The sequence below is a fragment of the Lolium perenne genome, chromosome 3, assembly GCF_019359855.2.
Source record: "Lolium perenne isolate Kyuss_39 chromosome 3, Kyuss_2.0, whole genome shotgun sequence".
NCBI classification, from domain to species: Eukaryota; Viridiplantae; Streptophyta; class Magnoliopsida; order Poales; family Poaceae; genus Lolium; species Lolium perenne.
Window position 1 is genome coordinate 219,801,585 of NC_067246.2, and position 16,942 is coordinate 219,818,526.

The 16,942-nt window shown below is 47.2% G+C and overlaps 1 long non-coding RNA gene across 1 annotated transcript; it reads left to right on the top strand.

Annotated features, from left to right (window-relative positions):
* The first annotated feature begins 16,113 nt into the window (after positions 1-16,113).
* On the top strand, positions 16,114-16,842 carry LOC127343410 (uncharacterized). The gene is made up of 2 exons (XR_007877247.2): positions 16,114-16,252; positions 16,502-16,842. It is a non-coding gene; the product is annotated as an uncharacterized lncRNA (long non-coding RNA).
* The last annotated feature ends 100 nt before the right edge of the window (positions 16,843-16,942 follow it).

The window sequence follows — 16,942 nt, forward strand, 5'->3', positions numbered from 1 at the left end:
AATAGTTCCCACTTTGATAGTTCTCACATTAGAAATAGTATTAACTCCACACGCTTTCTCAATCCTCTTGGGAAAATAAATGGTATGCTCCCTATCATCAACATTGAAAGTAACCTTTCCTTTATTGCAATCAATAACAGCCCCTGCGGTGTTAAGAAAAGGTCTCCCAAGAATAATAGACATATTATCATCTTCAGGCATTTCCAACACAACAAAATCAGTTAATATCAAGCAGTTAGTAGTAACTTGAACAGGAACATCCTCACATATACCAACAGGAATAGCAGTAGATTTATCAGCCATTTGCAAAGATATATCAGTAGGTATCAACTTATCTAAGTAAAGTCTCTTATAAAGAGAAAAAGGCATAACACTAACACCGGCTCCCAAGTCACATAGAGCAGTTTTAACATAATTATTCTTAATAGAACAAGGAATAGTAGGTATACCTGGGTCGCCCAACTTCTTTGGAACTTTGCCATTGAAAGAGTAATTAGCAAGCATAGTGGAAATTTCCTCATTGGGGATTTTCCTTTTGTTAGTAACAATATCTTTCATATACTTTGAATAAGGTGGCAATTTAATAGCATCAGTCAAAGGGATTTGCAAGAATAAAGGTTTCATCCAATCGCAAAATTTATTATAGTGTTCTTCTTCCTTTGATTTTAGTTTCTTAGCAGGAAAAGGCATTTGCTTTTGAACCCAAGGTTCTCTTTCATTACCATGTTTCTCAGCAATAAAATCTTCTTTAGTGTACTTTTTATTTTTAGCATGCTTTTCAGGTTCTTCTTCAACCTCTTCTTTATCAGGAGCATCATTCTTATCATTATCTCTATCATGTTCATTACCACTTTCAGTTTCAACATCAGAAATAGAAATACTATTAGGATCATTAGCAGGTTCAGAGGATTCTACAACATTTTTATGTTTCTTCTTCTTTTTCTTCTTAGAATGAGCACTAGGTTCAATTCGTTGAGAATCTTGTTCAATTCTTTTGGGATGCCCTTCAGGATATAGAGGATCCTGGGTAGAGACACCACCTCTAGTTGTTACTTCATAAGCATGTTTCTCTTTAGAATTATTCCCCAACAAGTCATTTTGCACTTTAGTGAGTTGATCAATTTGAGTTTGAACCATATGAAAATGTTTAACAAGCATCTTAACATCATTGGAGGTTCTTTCTACAATATCATGCAATTCACTAATAGCTCGAGAATTTTCCATTAAATGATTCTCTACTCTCATATTAAAATTTTCTTGCTTAACAATATAATTATCAAACTCATCTAAGCATTGTGCAGGGGGTTTCGAATACGGAATATCTTCCCTAGTAAAGCGTTGAAGGGAGTTTACCTCAATCATGGATGAAGGGGGAATTATCTCACATATATCTTCTATGGGAGGAAGATTCTTCACATCTTCAGATTTAATACCTTTCTCTTTGAGAGACTTCTTGGCTTCCCTCATATCTTCATCATTCAATTTAATTAAACTCCTCTTCTTTAATATTAGCGTTGGAGTTGGTTCAGGCGTAGTCCAATCATCATGATTCCGGCCTATTTTAGCCAATAATTCTTCAGCGTCGTCTAGAGTTCTTTTCCTGAAAACACAACCAGCACAACTATCCAGGTATGCCCTAGACTCAATGGTTAGTCCACTATAAAATATATCAAGTAAATCATGCTTTTCCAAATCATGGTCAGGCCGAGCTCTAATAAGAGAGCAAAATCTCGCCCAAGCCTCAGGCAATTTCTCTCCATCTTCCTGGTTAAAATTATAAATTCTCTGCAAAGCAATATGTTGAGCACTAGCAGGAAAGTATTTACGGAAGAAAACATCAAGCAATTCTTTTGGACTTTTAATTGAATTAGGTGGCAAACTATTATACCAAGTTTTAGCATCACCCTTTAATGAAAATGGAAAGATTTTAGCAACAAAGTAAGTACGCATCTTGACATCATCAGAAAACAAGCTACTTAGAGTAGATAACTCAATCATGTGTTCAACAGCACTTTTCTTTTTCAGTACCACAAAAGGGTGTTTTCTCAACAATAGCTATATGAGATAGATCAAGAGAAAAATCATAATCTTTATCCTTAATGTTTATAGGAGATGTGGCAAACTTAGGATCAGGAGACAGTTTATATCTAACAGCATGTTCTGCAAGAAACTTTTTAATTTTTCTTGCATCAGTAGTAGCATTGCATTTTTCAATAAAATCATCATTAAGCTCCACATTATCTTCATCAGGATCATCACTAGAATAATCAAGTTCAGGTGAATTAACAGGTGTAGTAGCATTAGGAGTTTCAGTATTTTCAATTTGTCTAGACCTAGCAATCGTAGCATCTAGAAAAGATCCCAATGAACCACTATCATCAAGCACAGCAGAAATATTATCAACATTATGAGAGTTTTCAGATTCAGCAGAAGTACCCGCATGTGAAGCATCGGCGGTGAAACAAGTTTATCAATCACAGATGGTGAATCAAGTGTAGCGGAGGTACTCAGAATTGTACCTTTTCTTGTAGTGGATGGTAATATGGTGATTTTAGAATCGCGAGGTTTACCCATGATGGAAAATTTGCAGTGAACAATATCAATCCAAGTGAACTTCCAAATAAAGCTATGCTCCCCGGCAACGGCGCCAGAAAATAGTCTTGATGACCCACAAGTATAGGGGATCGCAACAGTCTTCGAGGGAAGTAAAACCCAATTTATTGATTCGACACAAGGGGAGACAAAGAACACTTGGAAGCCTTAACAGCGGAGTTGTCAATTCAGCTGCACCTGGAAACAGACTTGCTCGCAAGAGTTTATCAGTAGTAACAGTTTTATAGCGATGGCGGTAGTGAAATAACGACGAGAGTAACAAAGACAGCAGTAGTGATTTTAGTAAACAGCAGGATTAAAATACTGTAGGCACGGGGACGGATGAACGGGCGTTGCATGGATGAGAGAAACTCATGTAACAATCATAGCAGGGCATTTGCAGATAATAATAAAACGGTGTCCAAGTACAAAGCAATCAATAGGCATGTGTTCCATATATAGTCGTGCGTGCTCGCAATGAGAAACTTGCACAACATCTTTTGTCCTACCAGCCGGTGGCAGCCGGGCCTCAAGGGAAACTACTGGATATTAAGGTACTCCTTTTAAAAGAGTACCGGAGCAAAGCATTAACACTCCGTGAACACATGTGATCCTCACATCACTACCATCCCCTCCGGTTGTCCCAATTCTTGTCACTTCGGGGCCATTGGTTCCGGACAGCGACATGTGTATACAACTTATAGGTAAGACCATAAACAATGAATATCTTGATGAAACAATAACATGTTTAGATATGAGATCATGGCACTCGGGCCCTAGTGACAAGCATTAAGCATAACAAGTTGCAACAATATCATCAAAGTACCAATTACGGACACTAGGCACTATGCCCTAACAATCTTATGACTATTACATGACCAATCTCATCCAATCGCTACCATCCCCTTCGGCCTACAGCGGGGGAATTACTCACACATGGATGGGGGAAACATGGCTGGTTGATGTAGAGGCGTTGGCGGTGATGGCGGCGATGATCTCCTCCAATTCCCTGTCCCGGCGGAGTGCCAGAACGGAGACTTCTGGCTCCCGCGACGGAGTTTCGCGATGTGGCGGCGTTCTGGAGGGTTTCTGGCGACTTCGACTTCTCTCCGTGCGTTTTTAGGTCGAGGACGATAAGTAGTCCGAAGAAGGGCGTCGGAGGCCGGCCGAGGGGGCCACACCATAGGGCCGCGCGGGCCCCCCCTAGGCCGCGCCGCCTTATGGTGTGGGGCCCTCGGGCCTCCACCTGACTTGTCCTTCTGGTTCCGTCAGTTTTATGGGAAAATAGGGCCTTCTGCATAAATTCCTGAGGATTTTCCCGAAAGTTGGATTTCTGCACAAAAACGAGACACCAGAACAGTTCTGCTGAAAACAGCGTTAGTCCGCGTTAGTTGTATCCAAAATACACAAATTAGAGGCAAAACAATAGCAAAAGTGTTCGGGAAAGTAGATACGTTTTGGACGTATCAGCGGCCACTTCTCTTGAGCTTTCCTCTTCATCATCACTAGCACTTTCAATCTCATCGGAAGAATATTATTCTTTAGTCACTAGCACAATCCTTGAGGGCCTTTTTCCCTTCTTGTTCTTGTTATAGAATTTCTTGTTGAGGGGCTTTGAATACTTGCCCTTTGAGTCTTTGCTCTTGTCCTTGGGGATGAGCCTTCCACCATGGGTCTCCCTATTCTCATAGGGACATTCGGCAATGAAATGGCGCTTGTCATTGCAATTGTAGCAAGATCTTGTTCTTGGGCCCGAGCTTGAGGGACCCCTTGAGTTGTTTCTCTTGATGTTGTCTTCTTTGGCCTTGGATGGGTCAATCCAAAAGGTTTTTGCATGGAATTCCATGTGGTCATGGTAGTGGTGTTCCAAGTCTTCCGGATAGGACATGCTCCAAGATGCCCTATAAGATTCTCGAGGAATCACTTCTTCCACAGAGTTGACCACCAAGGCAATGTTGGACCCTTTTGACATCCCAAGAGCACGATTGCGAGAATCATGAAAGTTTTGCTCAAGCACCTTGAGAGCTTGCATCTCGTGCACGGCTTGTTGAGAGGTGAGAGAGGCATAGCATTCTCTACCGACAAGAGTCTTGACATCAATAGTTTCAAACGGCATCATGCAATCAATGTACCTTTTCTTGATCCAAGAGTCATCGATGTGAGTGGCACCAACATTCCGGAAAGCACCGGCAACCATGAGAAGTCTTCCATACATGTCTTCATGATCTTCATCCGGTAGCCTCATGAATCCTTCGGCTTTATTCCGAAGAGCATTATACTTGTTCCTTCTTGTGCTCTCACTTCCTATGCAACTAGCGGCCAAACCATCCCAAGCATCCTTGGCGGTGGTGAAATGCCGAACACGAGACAACTCCTTTGTCCCCACACTAGTTTGAATCATGTGCAAGGCGGTGTTGTTGAGTTGACTATCAACCGCTTCTCTTCTAGTCAACTTGTCGGGGTTGTAAGGCTTGAAGCCTTCCACGATGATTCTCCAAAGTTCATTGGAGGCACTGCGAACATGAGAGCTAAACTCAAATTGCCAAGTATCGAAATCATTAACGGAAAACTTAGGTGGGTCGCCCCGAATGTTTATATGAGGATGGGGAACCGGTATATCGGGAGATAGAAAAGATGGAGCCACTCGATTGTAGCTCTCACCTCCACTAGTTCCCCTAGGAGATGCAATGGGGGATGTGATAGTGTTTAAGTTATCACCATTCGCGGGTTTGGTAGAGGAGGGTAACACCGAAGCATTTCCCTCTTCTAACGCATCCGTGACATTAACCTCTTTGGTGGGAGCCACGGGACGGCGAGGAGTCAAAAGCTCGGAAATCATCTTTCTCATGCTTTCCATTTGAGCTTGCATGGATGACCTCAACGAATTGATATCATCCATGGTGACCATCTTAGCCTCCCCTTCCATAGGTCCTTCGTCCGGCATACTCTTAGGCGGTTAAGCCCGAAATAAGAGCCGAGGCTCTGATACCAATTGAAAGGATCGAATGCCGCACCTAGAGGGGGGGTGAATAGGTGCTAACCAATTTTTAGTTCTTTTTCAATTTAGGCTTGACACAAAGGTAAATTCTCTAGATATGCAACTAAATGAATTTACCTATATGACAAGGTAAGCAACTAAGCAAGATATAGCTACGCAATATAAGAGATAGAATAGGATAGAGGTAACCGAGAGTGGAGCACGCGATGACACGGAGATGATTCCCGTAGTTCCCTTCCTTTGCAAGAAGGTACGTCTACATTTGGAGGAGTGTGGTTGCTACGAAAGCCAAACCAACAGCCACGAAGGCTTCACTCAGATCTCCTGTGAGCAACGCCACGAAGGCCTAGCCCACTTCCACTAAGGGATTTCCTCGAGGCGAAAACCGGGCCTTTACAAGGTTCTTGGGGCACACATCCACAACCAAATTGGAGGCTCCCAAATCTGTAACAATACAACAATCAACAACAACACATCAACACAAATCAACCAGGGAACCAAATAGGAACACTAGCAAGAGATCCCTCAAACAAATGAGGGGGAAATGTAAATTGCTTCGGTGAGGATGTAGATCGGTGTCTTCTCCTTCGAATCTCCAAAGATCAAGAGCTTTGGTTGGGGGGGGGAAAGAGATCTTGCAAATCTTGTGTTCTTGAGGTGGCTCTAATGGTGATGAAGGCTTGGCAGATTTTTGTGCAATGATTGAGCAACTTGTCCCTTTGGAGAAGAGAGCTATTTATATGATTGGAGCTCTCAGATCTGACCGTTGGGGCGAATTTCAGTAACACCGGAAGTTCCGGCCAGGAGGGCCGGAAGTTCCGGCTGGCACCGGAAGTACCGGCCAAGAGGGCCGGAACTTCCGCCAGGAAGGATCTTCGTCAGACATCCAGTTCAGAAGATATTGGGGCGGAACTTCCGGCGACCGGAAGTTCCGGCCAAGTTCCGGAATTCCGAGAAAACCATACTGGACATCCAGAGCCCCAAACTTCGTAATTCCGGAACTTGCCCGGAAGTTGGGCGGAAGTTCCGCTGACCGGAACTTCCGGCCAACTTCACCGGAACTTCCGGTCAGGGAACAAAAGCTTCAGAAAGAGCTGCGCTGAGAGGCCACTGCTGGAAGCACCAGGGCGGAAGTTCCGCCAGCTGGGGCTGGAACTTCCGCCAGAGACAAAAACCTTCATATACTTCAGTACAGCCATACCAAAACACCGGTCAGATATATCTCTTGAAAACTTGTACCTGTCTACATCAACACACATAAATATATACCTAGTGTTGACATCAAACACACAAAACCCAAAAGGGCGGGAAATGTTCTTTCAGCTATACGGCTGCCGAGGCATTACATAATCTCCCCTCCGTGCAAACTTTCCATCTCCACTACAGCTACTCTAGCACCTTTGCACGGCGGATTGCTGTGAGAAACGATGCCATTGGAGTGTGCACAGTCCGACACCTGGTAATACTACAGATCGTTGCCGCAAGTAGAAGGCGGACGCTAGACGTCGGTGGGCTGATATTTTGCCCAAAATCGGTTGTTCTCCCGGCCATCGGATGGACATCCAACGTCCAGAACCAGATGCAACACAGTTTTACAGTCTGATCCTCGTTTCTTGCAAAATCAACCCGCAGTCCTAAGTTCCTACGAACCAGATGCAACACATTTTTTGCAATTTAACCCCTCAGTTCTCGCAAAATCAACCCGCAATCCTACGTTTCTCCACTTAAACCAAAATGTTGTATAACTTTGACTCCGTCTTTCTCAATATTTACAACAAATATGCCACCTTATTACAACAACAAAATTCACCCGTGTATACAAAAAAATGCTAACACAACAAAATGTCCCGGCATTTCTACAAAAATAATGTTACCATAAAGTGATTAAACCAACAAATTTTCCTGCATATCGATTTACAACAAAACTTGCAAACACTATTCACAAAAACCGTAGAAAATTACAATAAAAATTTATACGTTTATAAATAATGCAAAAGTGGATAAGAAATAATTAATTTGCTACAAATTGAATTACAACAAAAATCAGCAACTATTTTTACAAATGTTGCAAATAATTACAACAAAAAATCATATGTTTGCAAAGAATCAAAAGTGGTCAAGCAATAATTAATTTGCTATAGATTGAGTTACAACAAAAATTGCCAACTATATTTTTACAAAAATTACAAACGATTACAACAAAAATGACGCACATGGAAGCGAGTCTCTTTAGCTGGTCTTTGGATCAAATCCCGTGATAGAAAAATGTCCGATGTTCAATCTAGTTCGCGATGAGAAAAATCCTTGAGTTATAGCCTAACGAGCCATAAAACCTAGCCGGGTCATGACGGCGGGAGGCTCGCACGATCGCTCGCCAGCGATCGGTCGGCTAATCGTAAGAATTTCCCTTATTACAATTAAACACACGCAACATCGGAAAATCGGCAGACCATGTTTCACCGATTTGGCATAATCGGTCACACTGTAAATGCATTTAACAACCGCAAGCGAGAAGCTAGCTAGCAAGCTATACCTAGCTGAGTGCTTGTGTATGCACAAGCCTGCAACGGAGCGCGGGCGTGCATACGAGTATGTGCATATGGAGTAAGCTAAGCTAGCTACTACTCATACATACTCACGCGAGAGAACCTGGCTAGTGGGTGCGTGCGCGTGCACCACGACCGATTTTTGCCCCGCGCATCGGCCGGCCGGCAGCAAGCATTTTCCCAAGTAGAAACAGTTCTGCAAGTCATAACACTACCGACCGCCGCCACCCAACGCTTGGTCCCTGGCACCTACCATACTCCCTACTCGTTGCTGCCGGCTATTCAGGAGATGCGCCGCGTGACACATGGCAAGCGAAGGAAAGGACTAGATCGAGGATTGTCAACAGTGCGTGAGAAGGCATGGTTGAGAAACAAGGTGAGGCGCTGGGACTGGTGCGGGGCCTGGGGCTGCTCGCCGATGTAGAGGCCGCCGGGGCGGCGGCCATCCCGCCTTGCAGGTGTGCGCGGCTGCGCGCGAGGCCGCGCCGTCACGGAGGTGAAGCACGTGTGCCGGTGCGCATCGTGCTCCACCTCGAACCACAAGTCCCAGTTGGGACTTGCGTCGCAGTAAGCGGGGTCCTCCTGGAGGTCCGCCGGCAGCTGCGCGCGGCGCCTCCGGATCTCCGCGACGCGGGCGCGGCCGGAGATCGGGATGGGCGGCACCGGAACCCGATCTGGCTCGAGTGCCGGCCGTGGGGAGGTGCACGTCCCCACGGCATTGGGACGCCGGCGTCCCAGAACATCTGCGCCACCGCTACGGTGACGTAGATCCGGTCGCGTCTGGGCGTCGCCGGCGGGCCCATGGCGAACGGCGCCGGCGCGACTTGCCGGCTGCTGCCGGCCTCGTGGTCGTTGGCGGACGGCTCGAACTCGCGCTTCGGGGCCATGGCGGCGCGGAAGCTTCGAGCTCGCGCGTGCGCCGGAGTGGATAGTGGGGACTGGATAGGGACAGTCACCCTCCCCAGTCCACATTTAATAGGACTGGGGCACCGACAGGTGGGCCAGCCACGCGGACCAGGCGGACACGCGAGGACACCGCGTGCCATCCACGGCCACGCAAACCCGGCCCAGATTTGGACCGGGTTTGCGTCGTTCCGGACTCCGCGGCCGTCCGCTTTTGCGGTGCGTCCCCGCGTTGGGCCGGGATTTTGTCCGGCTCGACCCATCCGGACGCGCGGGCGCGGGATGGGTCGCCCCGTTGGAGATGCCCTCAGGCTGCAGTCCGGCGTCATTTTTATTCTTCTGAACTTGCCTGATTCAGATTTAGAGCATCTCCAGCCGCGTCCCCAAAACGTCCCCCAAAGGGATTTGGGACGCGCCGGACAAAAAATGTGTTCCAGCCGCGTCCCCCAAAGCCCATTTTTGTCCGGCGCCCCGAGCCCGTCCCTGTCCCACAGGGGACGCACCGGGGACGCCGGACACAACGAAAAGCGAGGCGAACCGACACGGGCCCGACGCGTCAGCGGCTCGGAAGGCTAAAACCCCGGCGCCTACCTTTGGTCAAGCAACGTTAATGGCGTCCCTGTTTTCCCAGGCGACGCAGGGACGCGTCTCGTCGTGCATGGCCGCGTGGCCATCCGCGCCGGCGTTATTGCGTGCAACCACCCGCTGCCGCCGCTGTTTAAAGACGCCCTGCAGTTCTCACCGCTCACAAACCATCTCGTCGCCGCCGCCTCCCCCTCCCAGATCTTCTCCTCGCCGCTCGAAAAATGTCGAGCTCGTCCTCCTGCAAGATCGCCGCGGCGAACAGCTTCGGCCGCGGCAGCCTCACCGTGGCGGAGGCGTGGGCGTTGTACAACGCCCGGTATCCAGTCCCGCCGGACATGCGGATGCCAAGCAGCGGCGGCTGGAAGATGGCCGTGAACGGCATTGACTTTCCGCCGCCGCCGAAGCCGCGCACGGACCAATGGAGGGACGCCATCAAGGCCCGTCGGGCTCAACTCACCGCCGAGGAGCGGTTGGATCCGACGTGGGCGGCCAACAACAACGACGCCTGGTGGACGACGTACTTCCAGGCGAAGTACGACATCGAGATGCACAGCACCGACGGGCTCGTCGGCGGCCCCAATAGCTGGAACAAGGACGGCTGGGCCCTATTCTGGGGCGTTCCGGGGCGCACCCTCGAGAACGTCATCCGCGGTATCCGCAACGGCGCTCCAAGGCTGGAGATGTCGTCGTCACCGCCACCGTCTCCTCAATGGTAGCCGAGGAGGACGACGTACTCGTCCTCCTCGCACTCTTCTTCCTCAGGACCGGCGCGATCGACGCCGTCCTCGTCGTACCTGTCGGCGCCCTACACCGTCCCCAAACGGGAGGTGAAGGAGGAGCCGGCGACGCCCGTCAACACGAGGCATGGCGGCAGCGGCAGCCGGCGGCAGCAAGGGAGGCGCGGCGGCGCTCTCCTCATCCCGAAGCCGGAGGTGAAGGAGGAGCCGGAGGAAGCGTCGCAGGCGGCGATGCTGTCGGAGTACGAGCGGCAGCAGCGACTCATCGCCAGTAGCGACAACCCCGAGGACTGCCCAGGTCTGCGGGCGGCGTTCTTGGCGTCCATGAATGACAAGGACGCCTGGAGGGGCGACCTCGACGCGGCGATCGCCATGTCCATCCGCGACTCCGGCAAGCCGCTGGTGGACCTCTCCGACGACGGCGAGGCAGGACCAAGCGGCTTGGTGAAGGACGAGCCCGTCGACGAGCGCGTCAAGCAGGAGGTCGTCACCGACGACATGTACAACTTCCAGCAGTACTACGACGCCTCCGGCCGCCGCAAGTGGTTCTAGATTAGGTTTAGTTTAAATTTAGTCAAATTTCGTTCGAATCTATGTAATATATGGCAAGTTTTGGATGAATCTCGCTTAAGTTTAAAATTTGTGAAATTTGGTTTGGGGGACGCGACTGGGGAGCGACGTCCCCCAAACGCGGCACGAACGAAACACGTCTCCCAAACGCTCAATTCGGCGCGGTTTGGGGAACGGTTTGGGGGACGCGGCTGGAGATGCTCTTAGTAACTGGCATCGGGTCGTTTCAGAGTGCAGGGCAGCATGGGGACGTCCCCTGGCGGATCACACGACGGACCATCAGACACCTGCGAAGCTGGTAGACTTGATTGGCTTCTGTTAAGCTTCATGCACTAGCCACTTGAACCAAAAGTCCGAACTGATGGAAAGGGCTAGGCAATCTATTTGTACACTTCACAACACCCCCACTCGCGTGTGACGGGAGAAGAGAAAGTCAACACGTGAAAGAAGAAGAAGAGCACACCGAAACAGTGGTGGCTAAAGAGGGGGGCAACAGCAATTTTTAGGCTTAATTGCGAAAACCATGTGAAAACCAGGATTTAAACTCGAGACCTGGGGCTCTGATACCATGTTAAGCTTCATGCACTAGCCACTTGAACCAAAAGTCCGAACTGATGGAAAAGGCTAGGCAATCTACTTGTACACTTCACAACAGCTTCCATGCATGAAGCACCACATCGAAGCCAATCCGCAAGTACACTGTACGCATGTATCCTTGCTGAATATGTCTTCTGAATAGTCATTGCTGCAAATGGCACCAAGTTAAACGAATGGTTATTATCTTGCCCATCATGTTGCATTTCTACTAATAGTACTATTGTTGCTGTTTGTAATCAGAAAATAAGATTACGGGTGAGTCCCAGCTCCAACACCGGCATCTCAGACTTGACATTTGTGGCGAGCGAGTTGAGAAAATGCACATGAGATACTCGAGCCCATGTCTGAACTGTTTGTCAAGTCCCAGGATGCAGTTGCTTAAAGGCCGCCGAGACGACCACCTGAACTAGAGGGAGCAAGTGACCAAAATCGTGCAAGGGAATCACTGCCAATGACATGGCCCGTCCTTTGTGTGTGGCATTGGTCTACTGCAGAAAGAATCACGCTCACCATCTGAAGACAGCTCCATTATCCATTTGGTTGAGGTTCAATGGTAATCGCTCAATCTTATTTTATAACAATACACGTACCGCTTCGCACCAGCCGCCAGGAAAGCGATCTAAAAGGCGATCGGGATCTCCGCCTCCTGCTGGCGGCGCCTCCGGGCCGCCCGCCTCCATGGCCTCAGAGCCATGGTCGCGTGGTGGTTCCCGGTCCCTGCCGGCGGGAGGGCTCCATCCTCACGGTTTTTTTTGTGTTTTGCTAGGTTTTGCGTCTTCTTTGGAGAGATCAGGCGGCGGCTGCTCTCTGAAGATGGAATAAGGTTCCCCCCACCCAGCCTCCGCTCCAACGACGTCCCTAGCGATGTTGGAGGGGGTGTGGAGGTTTGTCTCTCGGTGGATCTCGTCGGATCGGCGGTGTGTGTCTGCGGTGGATCCGGTTGGATCCGATCGTCGTTCGTCTCCGTTTGTGTGTCGAGAAAATTAGAGGCTTCCGATCTATGCATCTCTTCATCGGCGGCGGTTCTTTGTCTTTGGTGCGCTGGTCCTCTGTGGCCGTAGCACGACGACTTCCCGACTGTCTTCTACAACAAGATTCGCCCGGCTCTGATCATGGAGGGGTGATGGCAGCGGCGCGCCTTCGGCTCGCTCTAGTGTCTGTAGTCGTCGCTAGGTGGTCTTCGGACCTAGATGTAATTCTTATTGCTTCTGGTGTTCTTTGTATCGCCTTGATTGTTGATGAATAGATTGGATGTTTTCTTCGCAAAAAAAAAAAAATCGCTCAATCTTATTTGGTTATATCGTTGGCAGTGTTCTGTGTGGTCCTTGTGCGATATGGTGCTGGGACCCTGTGGTTTCAGAGGTGTTTGTGAAATATTCATTGTGTGCAGCAGGCTAACGAAAATTTTGAAGTTAATCCTCGCCTGTACTTTTTGGCGTGTGCTCCTGTGCTTTCCGGAAGTTTTTTTGCACGACTTTTAAAGCAAAGAGCAAAGGTTGTGATTAGAAGAACTAATGCACCTGCTTTCGTTAAGAATGGGCCATCCGGTCGCTGCACATCCAGGATTGCAGTTACTACTCAGGACACATGATCCACGCACTCGTTCTTATGGTCTGCGGAACAAAGCTTCACGGCCGTTGCCGGCGGCCGGATGCGGTGCTGGTGGAGATGAAGCTTCACGGCTGTTGCCTCGGACCAACATCGACATATTCATGTTTGTATGAAGACTGCGAATGAATGCTGATCAGCCATCTGCCCATCTTCTCTATGTCCGGCCGCCGCCGGCAACAGCCTTGACTTAATACGGCAGCCATGAGAACACAACGAGTACGTGGGTCGTGGGGTAGTTGCGCACGCTGCAGTTTCGGTCCCGCTGTGGCGTGATATTAACTAATAGTAGTGATTAAGCGCAGTGACTAAATTGCCCTTTTCCTTAATGAAAGCAGGTTGATTAGCTCTTCTAATCACAGCCTTTGGTTTGCTTTAGAAGTTGTGCAAAAAAATTCTGGAAAGCACAGAAGCACACCTCGTACTTTTTATACAAGACTCAGAAACATGTTCAGTCATCAATTTGTGGTCGAGCTGCTATGCACCTGTTCTTATGGAACACTTCCTAGAAGATGGCAATATGTTGAAGTGTAAAGAGAGAAGGCAATGATTAGTGGAAATTGTAGCGTGGGTAAATGATATAGTTTGCTCTTGCATGAGATATCTGACAAGGAGGAGAAATCTATTAATTAGTGGGGCTTGCTTTTTAGCTTGGATATTAGAGCAGGAAAAAAAAACTCTTATGTAGTGAACTATACATTGTGGATTTTCACCATGGAGCTGTCATATGAAGATAATGAGAACTGTTGCCGCTTATACTGGTATCCTGGAGGGCCTGCACTGTTTTCACTCCTGGTATTTCAAGGAGGGAGGTGTGCACTGATCTCCATCGCTCGCTACCCCACCGTTGACTACTACATTGACTACCTTGACTCTTTGAGCTATAATGGACTCAAGGTACTGCAAGTTCCATGGGACCCTGGTGTTTGTAATGTTTCACTTTCTGCCGGCTTGAGGGCAAGCCAGATGTTAAGGAGGGGAGAATGTCAAGGACCGTGTTGAGCTCCCGTACTGGGTTGCATGGGCCGCTGCATTAACGAAACCACTGGACAAAGATGCAAGAGGAGAACGAGGCAGGTGACTGTACTTAAGGGGATTGAGACGAACGGATGCAGCGTCGAAGAACTGGAACCTAAACCGTAGGACCCTGGCAAGGGCAGACTACTCCTTCAGTCCTTGCTCCCTGAGCTCTCTATCCCCTCCCTCTCTTATGCGTTCGTTGTACCCAGAAGTCTAGAACTACCTCAAACTCAAGTAATCTTCATCAACTAGTTGCATTTCAAGTGGGATCGTAGCAGATTGCTCTTCTTTGTTCCTACATTTTCATTCTCTTCCTACGCGAGGTTTCTTGGGCACGAGTTTATGCATAGGGATGTAGATTTGCTACTTCTTGGCTGGGGAGATATCCCCATTCGAAAAAAAAATATTTGCTACTTCTTATACTTTATGAGGTGGATTGTTTTTTAGTGCTAATTTTGGGCGACCTGCTCATGTTCCCTACATTTACCTTGCTATAGTGTTTATTAGTAGTTCCCTTTTTTCATTATTTGTCACATTACTTCCTAGTTTTCAATGTAATGCCTGCATTTTGCATTTTCAGGTGGAGGTTGAAGGAAATCCTGCTATGGGGTATGCAGTACTGATGTTTCGTTCTTTGTGTGCTTATATTTCTGTCAACAGCTAGTGCATTTCTTGGCATGGAAGCTAGTGCTGTCATTAATTATTCTCTAATAATATCTTACACAACTTGTTTTAAAAAATAGGGATTTACTACAGTTTCAGCTACTGACAGAAGAAGCTGAGAATCTATGTTTCCTCAAGCACAAAGATAAAAAATGTAAAGACCTGCCAGTGCCATGCTGCACCAATGTGTACAAGATATTAAAGTCATCAAATCAGACAAACACCTGTGCTGAGATGGCAGCACGGTACTATTATAACAAGCTTTATCCTGTAAGCACCTCTCTCGCCATCTCTATCCAGAAGATCAATTACATAAACTGATAAACATAAATTCACTGTTTGTTCTTTTTGTTAGGGCCGGTTCCTCAATGACCTGGTAGCCATGGATAGCCACACCTTCGATCGTACTAAATATGATGACATAGATGATAAATTAGCCTATTTTCATGTCAACTTTAGAGCTAGGACACCATCGAGAGAAAATCCCTCATCGATTTTCTTTGCTGAGCTCAGTGGAACAGAAGGACCTGAGAAAGTCCGCATGTGCATTCAGTTGGACCCAGGTAACATCACTAACAATGCATCATTGTCATGTCATGATTAGTATTCATGTTCAAATGTTTGGGATGGTGGCACATATGCAGGTGAAATGGAGAACTGCACATTCTGCACGGGAATTTTGCATCCCCGAGATAGTTTTATTGGCTGTATGGGTCCCTACTAAAAAAAAAACAAGATGTGAGTTAAAACTTTTTATATTCTAGAATTTGTTGCTGCGTTTGGAGTCCGAAGTAGCAATGCATTCTCTTAAATAACAGCAGTAGTACATCATTTCATATCTGAAATGCGTCTCGATATCATCAACTCTGTTGTCTCGCCAGCGCTCAATCGTGCTAATTCCATGCATGTTATCCAAATAGTCTGGACACAGAGTACTAGTAACTGAACTCCAAACTGATGGATTGACCCGGGTTGCCTAGGAATGTGACATTCACCTACATTACACTTAAGACACCGAGCAATCATGTGCATGCCCACATATGTGCAGAAAACTTGGTTAGCATTTGACGCCATAGCTAGCCGACTACATGGATTTTTCTCCTAGTATCGGTTGCTAAGACTATTCCTCGTGACTTAATTTGGTGCCTGTATTTTCTCTCCATTGAGCTCCGTTTTTTGGTTTTGCTTTTTGAACCACTGCTTGTGACTCATGGCTCCAGCTTTATCTAGCAAGCAGAACAGTGGCAAGTTTTCTAAGAAAATGATGTGATCATCATTTCTATATTTCAGGTTCTTAGCAGGAGGCTGGGACTGCCTTGAAGATGCAGTTAATTCATCTCAATTTTCCTTTGTTGTCCCCAATGAATCGCTAGAAGACCACATCAGGAAGCAAGCATCAGCTGAAAGTTATGAGTTACCTAAGAAAGTACAAGGTGTGTAAATCAGTATAATTTGTACTAAATCTTGGTAAACATCTTTAGATATGCATCTCAGTCAAATTAGCAATGAAAAATTCATGATGCCAATTGCTATTTATTTTGGTTCCCAATCATTCTTTGCTTTCGTACCATCCAAAAGTTCACTTATTGCTATGCATATATTTTAATTTCCCTCTCAAATGTCAAGCCTTATTGTTCTTGAAGGGTGCATTCTGATGTTATTCTGGTTTTCTTGTTCAGCAGATCCCCTTGGTGAACTCCAGCTTCAAGCACCCAGCGTGCAACCACCAGCACAGTCGAGCTATAAACCCCGCCAACCTCTAACATTTCGTGGTGTTTGAAGCACCAGCCTTCAGTACAGTCTTGAATGACTGTTGTCGCTGTCACTACTGTGTCACAGCTGAACTCTGCCAAATGTAGGATACGCAAGCCAGATCTGTTTGCTGTGAACTACTCCATGAGGCTGTATCTAACTCTCCCTGGTTGCCCTACGCATTGAAGTTTTGTGATTTAAATGAGGATACCCAAGACAATGGCATAGTCCATGGTACACAAATAGCGGAATAGATTGAGATTTGGCATTATTTGGTTCTTCAGATTATCCCCCGTTTTGCCCTACAATGTCTTCCCCTTGGATATGTACTATCTTGGTCCTTGAAAGCTTCAGCGGACATTAACATTTTT